The following is a 15,901-nucleotide window of genomic DNA, read 5'->3' as shown; positions in this document are numbered from 1 at the left end:
CGTCCAATTTTGAATAAGTAGGAAGACTATTTGAGACGATGCCATAATTTTGAAACTATGGTCTGATATAAGATGGTATCCCATTATTTCGTTTCTGCATGTCACATCGATGGAATAATTTTTAACGTATTTTAACGTGCAAAAAAAAAAAAAAAAAAAAAAAAAAAAAAAAGAGCCGTGGTAGCTTGCTGTTAAGGTCTTCGGGTTTTAGTTTCAAGACCCAATACCACCGAAGAAGCACCGTGTAAGCAGGTCTGGCACATGTTAAACCGTCAGGACCAAACATCCTTCCATTGACGGAGTGAGAGAGTTAGAATTGCCTCATCAACAAATCGTTCAAAATTACGAGGTACCTTTCAAAATAGCAGAAGTGTCGATTTAAGAAGCGGAATGTTAATATAACCAAATCTAAGCAGGGGCACAGAGAAGTTGGAAAATCCTACGTCAAAACTGTTTTTTCCCGATTCCAAGCATAAGTCTAAGATCCTAACTATATATATTTATTTTGTCCTTATACATTAGCCCCATCCCATTGATAGAATTGAAATAATAACTTAATCCTAGGCGCTAGCAACTAGATGTTATCGACGATATTAAAATGTGGTTACACCCCATTAAGTCCCCACTTTGCGCCTTTTTACACAACTTCCATACACGCTGTTGCATAATCTTAATGTAATCAAATTTTAATTAATAAATTTAAACACAATTTATAATAATTCTATTTTCACCGTCGAAATATTAGGTTTACATGTTCATGCCAAACGGTGTAACAAGAGTGTCAGTTATTCAATTTCTTTATTATTAATTTAATTAGAATCGAGTTGTGTTCTAATGTATTTTAAGAGGTTCAACATCAAAAACTGCATAGTGTAAAATTATATGCATTTTGCTTACAACAGAAAAAATAAAAGCAGGCGCAACCATAGCGACCAGTAGGCGTATAAATTAATCATGAATTCAATAATATAAACAAGGAATCAGGCAATGAATTTTCCAATTTTTTTCTCATTAAATAATGTTTTTATAATTGTCATTTCTGATTTCAATTCGAATAACCACATTTTCCGTCAGTAGATAAACCCGAGTAGATTTATCCGAAGTAAGTGCAAAAAATTCGAGGCGTTTTTCAGGTTGAAATGTTATAAGAGAAACGATTTATAATGTGACAAGCCCAGAAACTAGTCCCTAAGGGCTGGAAAAAGCTTGGGGTATTCCTACATCTCCGACTTTAGACTTTCAAAGGTTATTACTTCTAGCCCTCAAACATTCAATTGCTAATTTATTTTTAATTATATTTAGAACAATCTGATACGACTGATTTGAATAATTTAGCTTATAACAACTTTGCATTAAAATATGTTGTGTTGTCTAGGATTTTCTTCAAGTATTAGGAACTGCGACTCATTTTCTAAACGTTTAATTGGTTTCATGTTAATAAAGGTGAAATTTCGTAACTGATTTCTTAATCACTTCCAGACATGTGAGCATTGTGATATGTTTTGTAAGTGAGAGCTCTCGATGACAATGCACCATTTTAAAATTCAGAATTCTATTATTAGTTAATAGATTTAACCTTATATATTCTGTATGAATGGCATCATCGGACAGTTAATATAAAAAAATTCATGATTCAAACATTTAATAATTATGGAAAAAAAGTAGGAAATATTTTTATTAGTGATAAAAAAATTAAAGTATCTTTTCAAAACCTGTATCATCTATTCATCTCATTATTGGGAGTGCAAAGCTATGCAACTGCTATGAGTTAATTATTACAGGAATAGCAAGATTTAAAAATTGGATTAATTAATACATATCCCAAAAGTGTATGTAAAGAACGAGAGCAATATTTTCTGTAAAAAAATTATTACATGATAAAGTGTATTAGATAAAATAAGTTATTAAATTAAACTCGCTCCAATTTCCTGCATCACGTATGAAAAATTAAAATATCGAGTCACACAAACAGAACAAAAATAAGATTTTAATAGTTTTAAAATCAGTATAAAATCACAGGCAAGACTGGTTTTAAAAATACTCCACAAATATAAAAATGAATATTACTTAGTACCAGCATATTTTAGTGATATCAGTTTCTGAAATGAATTAAAAATGAATTCCGCCTTCACCATGTTTATTCGATATGGTTCGATTAGACACAGTATCGATTGTTGCTGATGCATCAAGTTTGAGAAGCACTCTGTTCGTCCACAGCCAAAATAAAAACAGTAAAATAATTACTATTATTACGATAATGACAATACAACAGGATGTCTGATACCAATAGCGTCGTATCCTTTCATGAGGAATAACGTCTGGTGCAGTCTCAAGAGGCACAATATCTGGACGGATAACTCGAGGGGTGTTGGGATCATTTGGTCTAGAAAATAAATCAATGAGAAAAGATTTCAAATTAAGTATTTAATGATTTTAAATTGGTAAAAACTTCAAATATATTAGAAGAGACAAAAGTCAAGCATTTTCTACCTGAAATATACCATTAAATGTGTTTTAGCATACGAGTTTGATAAAAGCGAAATTGTTTTGGAAAATGTAGATTAAGATTAAAAGTTTGGATTAATTTGATGCAGCAAATATAACCAAATATTAGTTTACATTCTTTAGTTCTTTAATGAATAAAAAGTTTATTGTTAGTTGGTTAGACAAAATATGTTTGGAATTTTAGAACAATTTTTAATGGAGTGTTTAGTTTAGTTATATTAAAGTCCTGTTTTAAAGCAACTCTAGGGCTATCTTGGGACGGGCTTCGTAATTTTGAACCATGGTCAGATTTTGAGGAAGATGCATGAACGGACAACCCCTCTCCAAGCTTCTACATCACACCAGAGGGAAGAAGTTTGGCCCCAATTGATTTCAGGTGCACTAAACCCGCCTACACGACGGTTCTGTGGAATCGGAGCTCGAAACTCAATCCCTGCGCTTCCGAAACCGAGACCTTATCACCAGGTCACAGCAGCTTCGAATTTTCAATGGAAACAACCAGTTAAATTAAAACTATTTTTTTATTGAATAAAGACAACGCATCCAAGATTACAATACCATTTATTCTTAGATGGGAACATTGTAAAATAAAATTTAGATTTTCCTCTAGAAAAAGTTAGAAATTTAGGAATAAAATGCATAGTTGATACAAATTGAAATTAGTTATTATACTTTTCTGTAACCAAATGTGCTAAATTTCTGGCAAATTTTGTAGGATTTATCTTGCGAGAGAAAAAAAGGCATTATGTTAAAATTGCAGTAACCGATGCAACATACTCAATAAAAATAGAAAACACTTATTCTCACGAGCAATTCGCAGATTTGTTGGCTAAAGTGATAGATAAAAAGGGTTAAAAGAATATGATGGTCTTGACATTTTTTTTCTCTAGATCCCATATTTTTATGTAATTTCAACTGAGCAAAATACTGCAGAAATAGGGTTAATTTTATTTAGATCTACAGTAAAGTTGCGATAAATGTCAGTCAGTACCAATATTGCCCAATATATCTGATAATGACCTTGAAATATTTACAGAGAGTAGCATAACGTTTTCGACATATGAATAAAATGACAATATCTAACAAAACGACAGTGCAGTTGTTCAAAATAATGCAAAGAAGCTGAGATTTTGAATTTCTGATCTCTCACCAAAACATTCAATGTATAGATAAAGCAAAAATACATCATAATATAGAGAAAGTATAGAAATCGCCAAAAAACTAAATTGAGGAATCTACGAAACGGACCTTCCTCAGTTCGGAATAATCCATGTTTGTAAAATGTCCTATTTGTTACAAAGATAATCCGAAAATTTTATCAAATTCTGAACGAAAACCTTTCAAAGGAAGACTGTCTATCCGGCTGTTCAAATATAATTTAATACGGTATCTATAAAATGAAGAGAGCTATGTAAAAATTCGGTATACATATTTAACATCAACAGAGCAAACGCCTGTCAAATTTCCACCTAGGGGGTAACCATGTGTCGATCTGTACTTTCAGAAACACGTAAACACGATAACTCAAATGCGTAATGACTTAGATATTTCAAATTTGGTATGCAATTTTGTGACAAGTACAGATTTGTGTCAAATCTTAGTTTCAATCGATTGAGAAATATGTATCTAAAATACAAATTTGATATTCAAATACGATTAACAGCATGCCAAGGACTAATCACCGAAGATATCGCCCAAGATCACAGGATAGAATCAGAATAAATGCTAAAACCACGTCAAAGATTAAAATTTCGTAACTATTGTAAGCTAATGACTTTCAAGGTATTCTCTAGGATTACATCTTTATCGGAGTTTGAGAGAAAGGTGAAGAGCCCACTACTACTACCGCTGGATTAAATAGCATCAATAATTTATTATCTTTTGATTGTCTTAGAAATAGTCTGTATAGCCAAGTTAACCCTTTGCATTCAAAAAAGAAATTCGATGCATAAGTATTCAACCTATACAAAGATTTGTTTATTGCTCTGAAAAATTAATGTACATAATTGTTTTAAGTCGAATTATTTTGAAAAATTTATCTACATCTTTTTACCATTCTGCCGGAGTCTATCTATAAAAATTGAAAAATAAATAAAATGTCAAAATGATACACCGTCTTGAAAGGTGAGCGAGAGACATCCACGTGCAAAGAGCTAATACGCCATATCTCTATTAACACGCTAACGCGACACGCCTATATTGCTTTCTTTTCCACTTGACACAATCTCCACAGATATTCTCACTGCTTCCATTCATCTTACGCACAAGATGCTTACTTGCTTTAATGGAACTCGTTAATTTCATAAGGAAAATATAGAAGAAATTAATTTATTAATGGAATTAATTTGTTTTATATCTTATGTTATACTGTCAGCCACCGGCATCTATCTGCTGGTCTGCTTCGCAAAGTGTAACGTCAATCACCAGTAACTGCGCGGTCCCAACAGAGTTCAATATTAGTCAATAATGATGTGGCGCCTAACATTTTAAGGAGATTTTGAATTTGAGAAACTAGTTGAACAACTGACAGGATAAATAGATCAAAAGTAGAAATCAATTAAAAAAAATCCAAAAAATAATTTCTAAACATTTCCTATTTGAGATTAGCTTCTACACAAGTTAATATTTCAGTAATTATAATGTATTAACTGAATATACCATCTAAAAAATATACATTAACATAGTTGTCAAATCGGGTACCTTAAGTTTTCATTCAGGGTAATAAGGCGAATTTTATGCGAACGCTCTTTATTTTATTTCCTTGATGTAATCGTATTTTTCGCATATACGTATGTGAAATACTGAAGGTATATTATGTTTACATTCTTGAAAACGTACGACTTTGATTTCAGAAATTTGTAAGTTTTTAATCTTTTTCTACTGTACTATCGGCTCTAGGTGGAATTGCGCCACCTTAAAGAAATATTTCTCAATACTATGCAAAATATTGAAGTTTAAGTAATCGAATTTCCCATCCCGATTCTTATACAAAAAATACGTTAACAAAAGGTGAAGAGAAATTTGAGTATTACGTAAAAACGAATTTAAGAATTTGACTTCAATGCGTGATATCGAGTTGTCCTATTATTTCCTCTTGCAAATGAAGGACATTAAATTTCAGATAAAACGAGGTAATAAATTTTAATTAAACTTGTTTCATTGCACGATCGTTCCTAAGTATAAGAAGAAAATGTTTGATCCCTCAGACATGACTTTTCACGAACAGATTGGATTTTTATAGCCATCAGTAAAATTAATTTTATTGACAAAAATTGTCATCAGTGCTTCTGAATCAAACAATCTGAATGTATCCTTTTATCACAAAATGTGAGCTAATATTACAATTTATTTGTGCCGTTCTCTCAACATATTATCCACATCTAATCTACCTTTGGTTAAAAAAAACCCTCATTAAATGCATCTTCACCAAAATCCTTTTTTGTTTCACCTAAATCGTTGAAATCAATAGAATATTCATAATTTGAAATTTGTAGATCATAAATATTCTCAAGTCTGATTCTTGGAATGTTAAATGCCGTACTTTTTATTGACCTTCCAACCAATATTTTCTTTAGTAGCTAAATTCATTTGGCCATTCAGTTTTTCATAGATTTTTCTTGCGAGATATCTAAAAAAGTTAATATAATTGAAAAAATTTTAAATTCTGGTCTTCTAAAGCGATATACCCAGAATACTGAATTTTCATGGAGTTATTATCCCAATAGTATGTTCACAACTACATATGTTCACTCTCAATGACAATACACTATTTTATCTTCAGAATTATTTAATCGATAGATTTAATCAAATATTTCATATGAATGATTTCCTTCGATAGTCAAAATTAAATTTGAAATTTACACACTTTTAATAATTCTCAGAAAGTATTTAATGAAATTATATAATCTTGCATTTTCTTATTCTTCTCATTTATTGGAGACAATGAAATGGCACCGGGTTGAAATTTTATACGCACGAGCGATAAGAATTAAAAGTAATCAATAAGTAGTGCTCTTCTTAATTACGTAAAAAGAAAACGGAAGGATAGTAACGTTTTTTTTTTTTTTTTTATAAAGAATTGATCGCATCATAGAATGTATCAGTTAAAACAACTATTTCATTTAAATTTTCTTCAACTTCCTATTTGTCACATGAATAATTAAAAAAAAGAACCAAAATCGAACAAAAATAAGTTTTTAATGTGTTTAAAAATCAGTCAAAAATTACAAGGCTAAAATTGTTTTGAAAAAATATACAAATATGTAAAATTAATAGTTATTTGGTCCTACTGTAGTAATGTCAATTTCTAAATCTGAAAATACTAGCTGGCGAATTTCATTTGATCATATTAATTCGGTCTTGTTTGATTAAATGCAGAGGCTGTTGCATCCTATTCATCGTAAAGTAGTCTGTATAACAACAACCAAAGTAAAATCACTATAACAATGAGCGCCATTCCGATACTGACGATACCCTTGTATCTCCGATTCGGATAGCGTGGCGCTGGCGGAGGAATAACGTCCGGTCCCATTTCCAGTGGCACGATATCTGGAGGAACATTTCGAGGGCTGTTTCGCATGTATGGTCTAAAAAACAAATCAATGGGAAAATCTTAAGTATTTCATATGATTTTAAATTAGCAAAACTTCGAGCACATTGGAAGAAATAAGGCATTTTTTTCCAACCATACTATGTTAGTTGTGCAGGATCTCTGATTGCATGAGCTTGGGATTTCGCGAAATTAGCTGTATAAATATAAAAAGGGCAAAAAACTGACGTTTCGAAGTCTGGAAACGGCTTTAAATATTTATTACTAAATGTAGGAAAATGAAATTCCCATCTATGAGACCATTTTGTTTAGGTTAGGTCAGGTTGACTACTTAGTGTTTATTATATGAAAGCGAAATCATGCCATAAAATATTAAAATAGTATCCAGTTGAAACACTGATGGAGAACACTCAAGAACAATTTAAATATTAGAAACTATTATGTACAATAGAAATTGTTAAAAGGTGAACATGATTTTCCCATGTGATGTTTATTATGAAAGTAAAAGTGTTTGGAAAAATGCAACAAGGTTGAAAAGTTTGGATAAAGGCGATTTTCATTTACGTGATGATTTACAGAATTTATAACAAAAGTGGCAAGATAAAATGTGTTTGGAGTTTTATAACAAGTTTTAAAGGAAGCAAGTTGAACCAAATTCAATTCCATAATTATTTTTTTTATTGAATATAAAGTTTTATGCTTCAAAAATTAAAATTCGATTCATACTGAAAAGCATGAAATGCGATTAGATTAAAGTTTGACAAAAAAAAAGGAATTAAAAATTAGATACAGTATTTGTAGTTGAAATATATAATGAGATTTCTTTCACAAAATGTACCAAGTTTAAAAAGAAAATTGTAAGAAAGATTTACTATTTGGAAATTAAAAGCGGGACATGGTGATAAAATAAGAAAAACCATAACAAATCCATTAGTATAAAAAAACTGCAGATATTTTACCCGATAGCAAATAGCTTTGGGCGGGCTATTCGGGAAAGATTTGGATTGATGATCAAATAAGCTACAAAGATTTGATGTATACTATAGAGTTAGATATGTAACCATATCCAGAAATATTTGCCATTTCACATTAATATAACTGGAGAATTTCATAAGAGAAATTTACTTTTACAGAAAAGTTTCAATAAAAGACAATAGACATGGGCCGATATATCTGATAATACTCTTGGGAAAAATTTGAGGTTTACCATATGCATGGTGCATAACAATCTATGGAAAACTGCCAATGAATTCATTCAAAATCAGCCAATGAAAATGAGCCGTTTTGTTAGTGGCCATCCGATAATTATTGATGTCAAGAATTTGAAAGGCATAGAAGGTTCAAACTTAAAAAGGATTGAACTTTAAATGGCATAGATGAACTGTTTTCTTTCGGCAGTTTTAGGAGTAATCGGTATTGGAAAAGAACTACGCCATATTTCTATTAACGCGATTTTGAATTTTGATACATATAGCCCGATGACCTTGAACAAACTGGCTGGATAATTGGATTATCAAAAGCAGCAATCTGAAAAAATTCACAAAAATTGTTCTTAAAATATACCGTGCCCAAGAATAACTTCAAATTAAGTTAACTTTTTCATACTTCAGTAATTATATAGGATTAGATGAATATCTCGTTTTTATTAAACACGAACTAGGTTTGCGTTTCATTTAGGAATAGCACAATTTTACAAAACAGATCTAAAAGTTCCGATATTTACTTTTTTGACGTAACCACTTTTTGCATATATATCAGCAATAATTTGATCATTACATTTACATTCTTGATTCCAGAGTTGTATAATTTTTCTTCTAATTTCCCTTAAGTCACGATACGTTAAGAATTTTTCCCATATTGCGTAAAGCGTGAAAATTTAAATAATGAAACTATTTACTTTTGCCGATTTTTAACAATAGGTAGTCAACAAAAAATACAATCATTACAATTTGAAGGCTACAATATTAGCAGTTAACAAGGGATTTCCAGTTTATTGTTTTAAAGGATTCTCAACTATTTCGGCGTGAATTCTTATCGGCGCCGAAGTAATTCCACATTTTTGGGGCCAGGATGCCCTTTTCTTGAACTAAAAACATTCAGATTCGAGATAAAATTGGAAATAAATATCGGCTAAATTTCAATATTTTACTGTACAATTAATTTTTATAATTAAAACAAGGAACTAAAATCTTTTTCAGATTCCTCGCTTCATTGATATATTACATTTTTTTTATAGTTGTCAGTATAATCATTTTACATAAAACGCTTATTTATAATTTTCTGCTGACTGAAATCCAATTGAACCCATTAAGCATGATATCCGAAATTACCTCTTAAAGTGAAAAAGCACAGCATTTCGTTTATCACATTCTTTCTACAAATTATATAAATCTCAACGACTTTTGAAAAAAGTGTACCATTTCTTTTTATCTAAATCTATCAGCGTAATATACATCAAGTGTCAATCGAAAACGACGAGTTTTTAGCCATATTTTTTTTCTTAAATCTGTCTTAGAATGGTTTCCTTTGAATATTAAATTTAATAATGTATTTTTCCATCCAGCATTTACTTTATAACTGTTCAAAATTTGACAATTTTTGTCTTGAGTAATTTCTTTGCGAAGCATCTAAAGATAATTTTGAGACGCATAGATTTATTGGATCCTATTATGACGGTAAAATTCAATGGCGAGTTTCGATCATGCTATGAACCCAATTCATGACAACAGTGGAAACAAGTATTTTGATATAGAAATTTAAGATTAATAGAATGTCTACGCTTACTAATTACGGTTATATTTATAATTTAAGCATAATTTTGCTCTGCTAAATAATTAGAAAACACTAAAATATTAGCACTCTGAAATCCCAGCGAGACGTTTAAATGAACAAAATTATAATTTCAAAAGTATGCGATTCTGCTTTGTGTTTTATTGAATTTGGCTCTTTTTGATCACAAAATGCTGCCATCATTTTCTTATTCTTCATTCTTTCCAAAGAGTGTCAAAAGATAAATACCAATTAAAAATAAAACTTGTGAAATTCTACATTGTGGTATTGTGTTTGATTAGAAGACATTTTTGATAGAAACAAATTTGTTACTATTAGCATCTGTTCATTTCTTTATTTCTCACAAAAAATGTTGCACAATAAAATGCAATTTAAAAGAAAGCAAGACTATTTCTCAATGATTAATTTCATGCTACATTTTCCGCATTTTTCTGGACTACTTAATTAGAACTTGCTTGCTAAATTTTCATTTGTATACAAAATTGCCATTTTGGATATAAGCAATTTATAGTGTTGACAATTCTTAGTATAAAGAAATAAAATAAATGAAAGGATACCGAACGACAAGTTGGTAAAATTTAAGCCTTCAATGATGCTGAAAAAATTCCAAAATATCCACTACTGCAAAATTTAAAAATAGCAATAGGAAAGTGCCATAAAGCATCCAGCTGCTTAAAAAAATGCATGACCATTCAAATTTTAAGATGAAAAGTATCCGACCTACAGCATCCATTGTTGGAATTTCTATCGGGATCTTTTATTCTTTAAAACTAAATTCAAGTTCTTGAATAGTAAAACGAGTTCGACAATCTTGGAGCACAGCATTGAAGAAATTGAGAGCTAAATCAAAAATTGGAACCACATAAAATGCATTTGTAACAAGCTTTCGGTATATACAGAGCACATGTTGCGGACGAATCAATAGTAGGCCGTACTTCTCTGTCAACTAAGGGAAAAAGTGACTTAGAAATTCAAAAAGGTTCAGATGGATTAAAGATTGTTGCCATATTAAGAACAGAAAAAGATTTAATGGAAATTTTTGGAGGTTCTATATAGGAGGCAAGTAGGAACTCATTAAAAGGTAAAATATCTCTGGTCTTTTTGCAAAGAAAGACGGAGAGTAAAAATATATCTTCCTGAAATATTCGATAATTTTAATTTATTCACTGCTGATTTTTAGAACAAAATGGATTTTCCAGTCTCATAATACAATAATTGGTTCAAAATATATCAAAGAGTGGTCTGAACTTGCTAAAGTTATCAGATGGCTAGCTTGTAACATTGGCCAAAATCCCATTATGTATTGATATTTGCAGTTTATGTTAATGGATTCTAAAAAGAGCAATTTAAAAATTGCGCTATTCATAGAATGGAACCAATAGCAAAATGATTATCCAAAGAGTTTGCGAAATCTTTGTAATTCTCTTAATCAAAACGATTCAGAATAATCGTATTTCAAACCATTCGAGTACGAGTCCACAATTACGATTAGATTTCAAACAATTCTAATTTTTCAAAACTAATATTTTATCTCTTTGTACATTACGTTACGATTTTAAATAAAAGAAGAAATTACAATTTTGTCAAGCAATGAATTGCAGAAAAAATTCAGAAAATAAAATGCGTTATTTTTAGGGAACACTTTGGCGATTCTCATAGGAGGAGATTTTTTTTGTATCGCTAAATATTTAAATCTCAAAAAAGGTTATTGAAGCTTCCCAATACAAAAGTATACAATCATTTGAAAGAAAAAAATACAAACTACACAGGCAATTTGATAAAAATTCAACTAGTTCTCGACAATTTGATTTAAAAAGAATGCATATTGTTAATCGAGTAATTTTATTTGCAAGACACGGTTTAAGCTGCTTTATAGTTCTATAGAAATTGTTACAAGAAATAAATCATGAAAGAACAGATATTCTCATATCACCATGACCATCTTTTAAACTTTTATCAAATACAGAATTTTATAAAATGTAAAAAATGCACAAATACTGTGATTATATGAAGAAAATCGACCTATGCATATTTTTGCATTCGAAATCTGTTCTTTTCTGATCTTATTCAAAAAGAATTTCATTAAAGAAACGTAAAAAGGTACCCGATAGACTCCATACAATTTATGATTATACTTTTGAAATACAGTTTTAACAAAATTAAAGAAGCAACGAAAAAGAAACAGATTTATAAGAAACTCACTGATTTACTCCCATTTCCTGCATTTCGATTTGGACGTCCATTTTTCTTCAGATTTTCTTTGCTTTGCGCCAAGGAATTGGGATAGCTAAAGTATAAATTGAATATATAGGCGTTTCAGTGGTAATAATTTAATACTCAAAGATAATAAAATCAATTACAATTATTAAGCATTTTTAAGAACATTTACCTTCATTAGCAAATATCGAATAACTCTTTAATAATATTTTACAAACTGGAAACGCCCCTATATAAGATACATTTAATTGATATTCATTGCTAATGATAACTATCATACTTTTAAGTGTAAATAGAACAAATTGATCACCTACATAGGAACTGTTTACATACTTTCAGTCAGAATGTTGAGAAAGAAGAGAATTTGTTATTTTGGAATATTTAGATGTTCAGACTCGAAATCGCAAGACTAAAGGCTTGTTTTTGAATGCCAAATAATGTAAATCTCACCACCAAAAACTTGCGATGGCATATATCCAAGTTTAACCATCTTCCAACTTTATAAATCGCCCATTTCTCCAAGAATTTTCTCAACACTGAGAAATTTCTTGAATACATTAAAATATTTTCAGTATTCAAAGACAATTGGGGATAAAATATTTGATAAGGAAGAAAGATAGTACACGAAAATATTGAAATCCATCCAACGAATTGAGTGACTTTCATCTTTCAAACAAAATGACCAAGAATGAATATCATTGAAGTATTCTCTGGTACAAAGTTGATAAAGGAAAGGTACAGCAATGGTAGTTTACTTCCACAGTAGAGAAATAGATAAACAGATTCGTATTTATAATCGTGTTTTAAATTACCAAGCCAAGAAGTCTTTGCAATAAAAATGGTAATTGATTGTTGTGAAGAACTGGAGGATTAGCATTGGTGCTCTGCATTCTCTGGTTATATCAGCAAGCAATATAATCCACGAACGCAAAAAAAAGGAAAATTAAAGAAAACTAAGAGAAATAGAAGGGAATGGGAAGGGGTTCAAGGGAAATAGATTAGGTTAAACTGGCTCGCATCGGAATATGTGGAAACGAGACAGAAGATGGATATCTAAAAAGACTGTCGAGAAAGACCAAATAAATATTGTAGTACCAAAATCATTCCAAATGTTTAAAAAGGAAACTAAGAGGCGACTGCAGTAACAGGATAGATGGATAATGTTGCACAAAGGAAGCATAACAAATTCATATCTCGAACCAAAAATTATAAAAAAGATATTTCACCCGATGATAGTGCAAATTATATCGAGGCATGGAAGACTTCTTGAGTACTTCTACAGATTCGAAGCAAGAAAAGACATGCATGTGCTGAGAAATAGGCTTAGTCCAGCACTATCTAACAAAATGTGTTGAACTCTGAGCAAGACTCATTATGGATAATAATTTTAACAAAACATTACAAGTACTCTGGAAATTTAAGAATATTAAAAGAAATGCTGGAAATATTTCTTTCCTTTTACCAACAGTTTGAATTTGCTTTGAATTTTTGTTGGTCGTTGATTTAAAATGGAAAAATTTGGATAGTTAATGAGCATAAAAGCCAGTCAAAATAATCCCTGTTTATATACTGCTGAGTTCTGTGGTAACGGGGTGACTGACTAATTAGAAAAAAGTATTCAAACACATCATAATAGTTACATTTAAAAATATCTTTGAAATCATTCTCAATAATAAATGAAAATAATTGAACCATTCAGACAAATTAAATGCAATATTTGCCGATTCTTAAGCCAAGCTTTATCAATCATAAAAATTTTGAATTAAGATTGGGTACAACATTATTAATCTATATAACATTTGTATTTCTTAATTTTAACAAGACTAACGCATCAATTTCACATTTGCATTTATGAAATTCATTTAATACAAGAAAAAACTTGCATGATTGGCGATTCCAAACATGTTTAGCATCAATTTACCTGGTATGTAATCATAAATGGCGATGAACTGAACGAATGCTCTCGCTGTTAAAACCAAAATATGGGAAAAATTGTTAATCAGCATGAAGTGTCACCATTTTTTATATTAATAACTTACAGCATTTTGGACAAACTATTCTAGTTACCGCAAAATCAATTTAGTTTACTTTTTAGTTAATGTAAGGTGGTCATTATTTTTACATTTAAACAGCAGCCAAACAAATTAGGAAGAAATAGTAATCAGTTATCATTAAAGTAATAACTTAATGTGACAACTCAAAAAATCCTAAAACAGAATATAAAAATCGTTGGTTTGAAAGCAACACGAAGACTTTAAGGGTGGATTTCGCAGTTTTGAAGCATACTTTAGAGACGAAGACGGGACATAGCTAGGTTTTTAGCACATTTACCTTGTAATTATTTGATGATATGAAATCGGTAGTTGGAGAGGTTATATCTGAAATACAGTCCCTCAATAAATCATTAGAGTATGGCTATGAATTATGTCTAGCCATGACATAAAAAGGAAATTAAAAATAAATTTCTCTAAAGCTTAAAGAAATATATATATTTTGAACAAATTCGAGCTTTTCTAAATTGCTAGTTCAATCTATTTAAGTATTGAAAAACATTCTTTGAAAGTGGCTTAGTACCATTGGTAAAATAATTACGGACATGATTTCACTCAACAAAACTACTCCGTCACACTAATTAAAAAAAATTACCATTCGCAATGTCATAAAATGTGAATTTCATATCGGCATAAACGACAGAAATATTTCTTGTATTTATAACATATATGCAAATGTAAGAATTTCTAATACTAATTATAATAATATAAACTATTTTCTAAAAGTATATTTTTCTACATAAGCAATTACAATTCATTTTCCAGTTATTCATCCGTTAATGTACGATACTTTTATAGTTTAGTTAATGAATAGCTTAAGTGGCATTATCAGCCATTTTATAAAATATTTTATTCTTCAGTTTTCAAACGTGGTTAGAAATTTCAAAAATTTACAAGAAAATGCAAAAATTCCAGAACACTATGAACACGAATGACTAATAAGTTATTAGAAAGGATAGCAAAATAAATTTTAGCTAAAAAAATCTAGAAATAATTTAGAAAATATTTTAACTGGAATTTTTAACATTGTAAATTAATACGAGTCTAAAATTGTAACTATTTATCAACTTATATTTTTTTTCCTAATTGCAGTAGGAGTATTTTATTTAGGACTATAGGAGAAAAAAAAAACCCCGATGTTTTTACCTTTTAAAATATCTCGCTGGCGAATAGAGGCTGATCGTCAGTTGTAAAATTCTTTAAAAATCAAATCCTACCGAACATAAATACTAATACCCTTTCTGGTTTTTATTTTCTTTATTGATTGGTGATAATTTTTCATTTCATTTTGCTTTCATACATTGCATTTTGATAAATCTCGTGCGGGTAGGTTTGTTAAGACATAAAAACAGATTTTTGTTACTCTAAAATAATAATAACATAGTTTGTTACTATAAAGCAATAATAACTATAAAAGGATTTTGTTACTATAAAGGATTTAGATATGCCTTAGGAATAAATCAATTCCTGATTAGAAAAGGTATTTTGAGGTTTGAGTTGGCAGGGTGAATAGTGCATTCCCATATCTTGAACAAGAGTTCAAACGCTAGATACAGTTATCGATATTCATTCTGTAATCTATCTTAGGGTAGAGATATCAAAGATTGACTTTATATGGATGCTAGTGAGTCTATTATTTGTTAAATTCTCTATTTGGGATCAATGTTTAAACTTATTACAATGAATACAGAAATATGACCATTATACCGATTATGTCAAACAGAAGGTAACGACAAACAGCTTGATTAAACCCAGAAAGCCAGAGATATTTTAAAAGGAATGACTTGGA

General features: G+C 30.0%; 1 long non-coding RNA gene across 1 annotated transcript; it reads right to left on the bottom strand.

Annotated features, from left to right (window-relative positions):
* Positions 1-1,967: 1,967 nt before the first annotated feature.
* Positions 1,968-15,346, bottom strand: LOC129961741 (uncharacterized). The gene is made up of 3 exons (XR_008783820.1): positions 15,259-15,346; positions 12,047-12,131; positions 1,968-2,383 (listed from the first exon to the last, which is right to left on the bottom strand). It is a non-coding gene; the product is annotated as an uncharacterized LOC129961741 (long non-coding RNA).
* Positions 15,347-15,901: the final 555 nt, after the last annotated feature.

Source organism: Argiope bruennichi, chromosome 2 (assembly GCF_947563725.1).
Source record: "Argiope bruennichi chromosome 2, qqArgBrue1.1, whole genome shotgun sequence".
In the NCBI taxonomy this organism is placed as follows: domain Eukaryota; kingdom Metazoa; phylum Arthropoda; class Arachnida; order Araneae; family Araneidae; genus Argiope; species Argiope bruennichi.
This window is presented reverse-complemented; position numbering and strand designations above follow the sequence as displayed.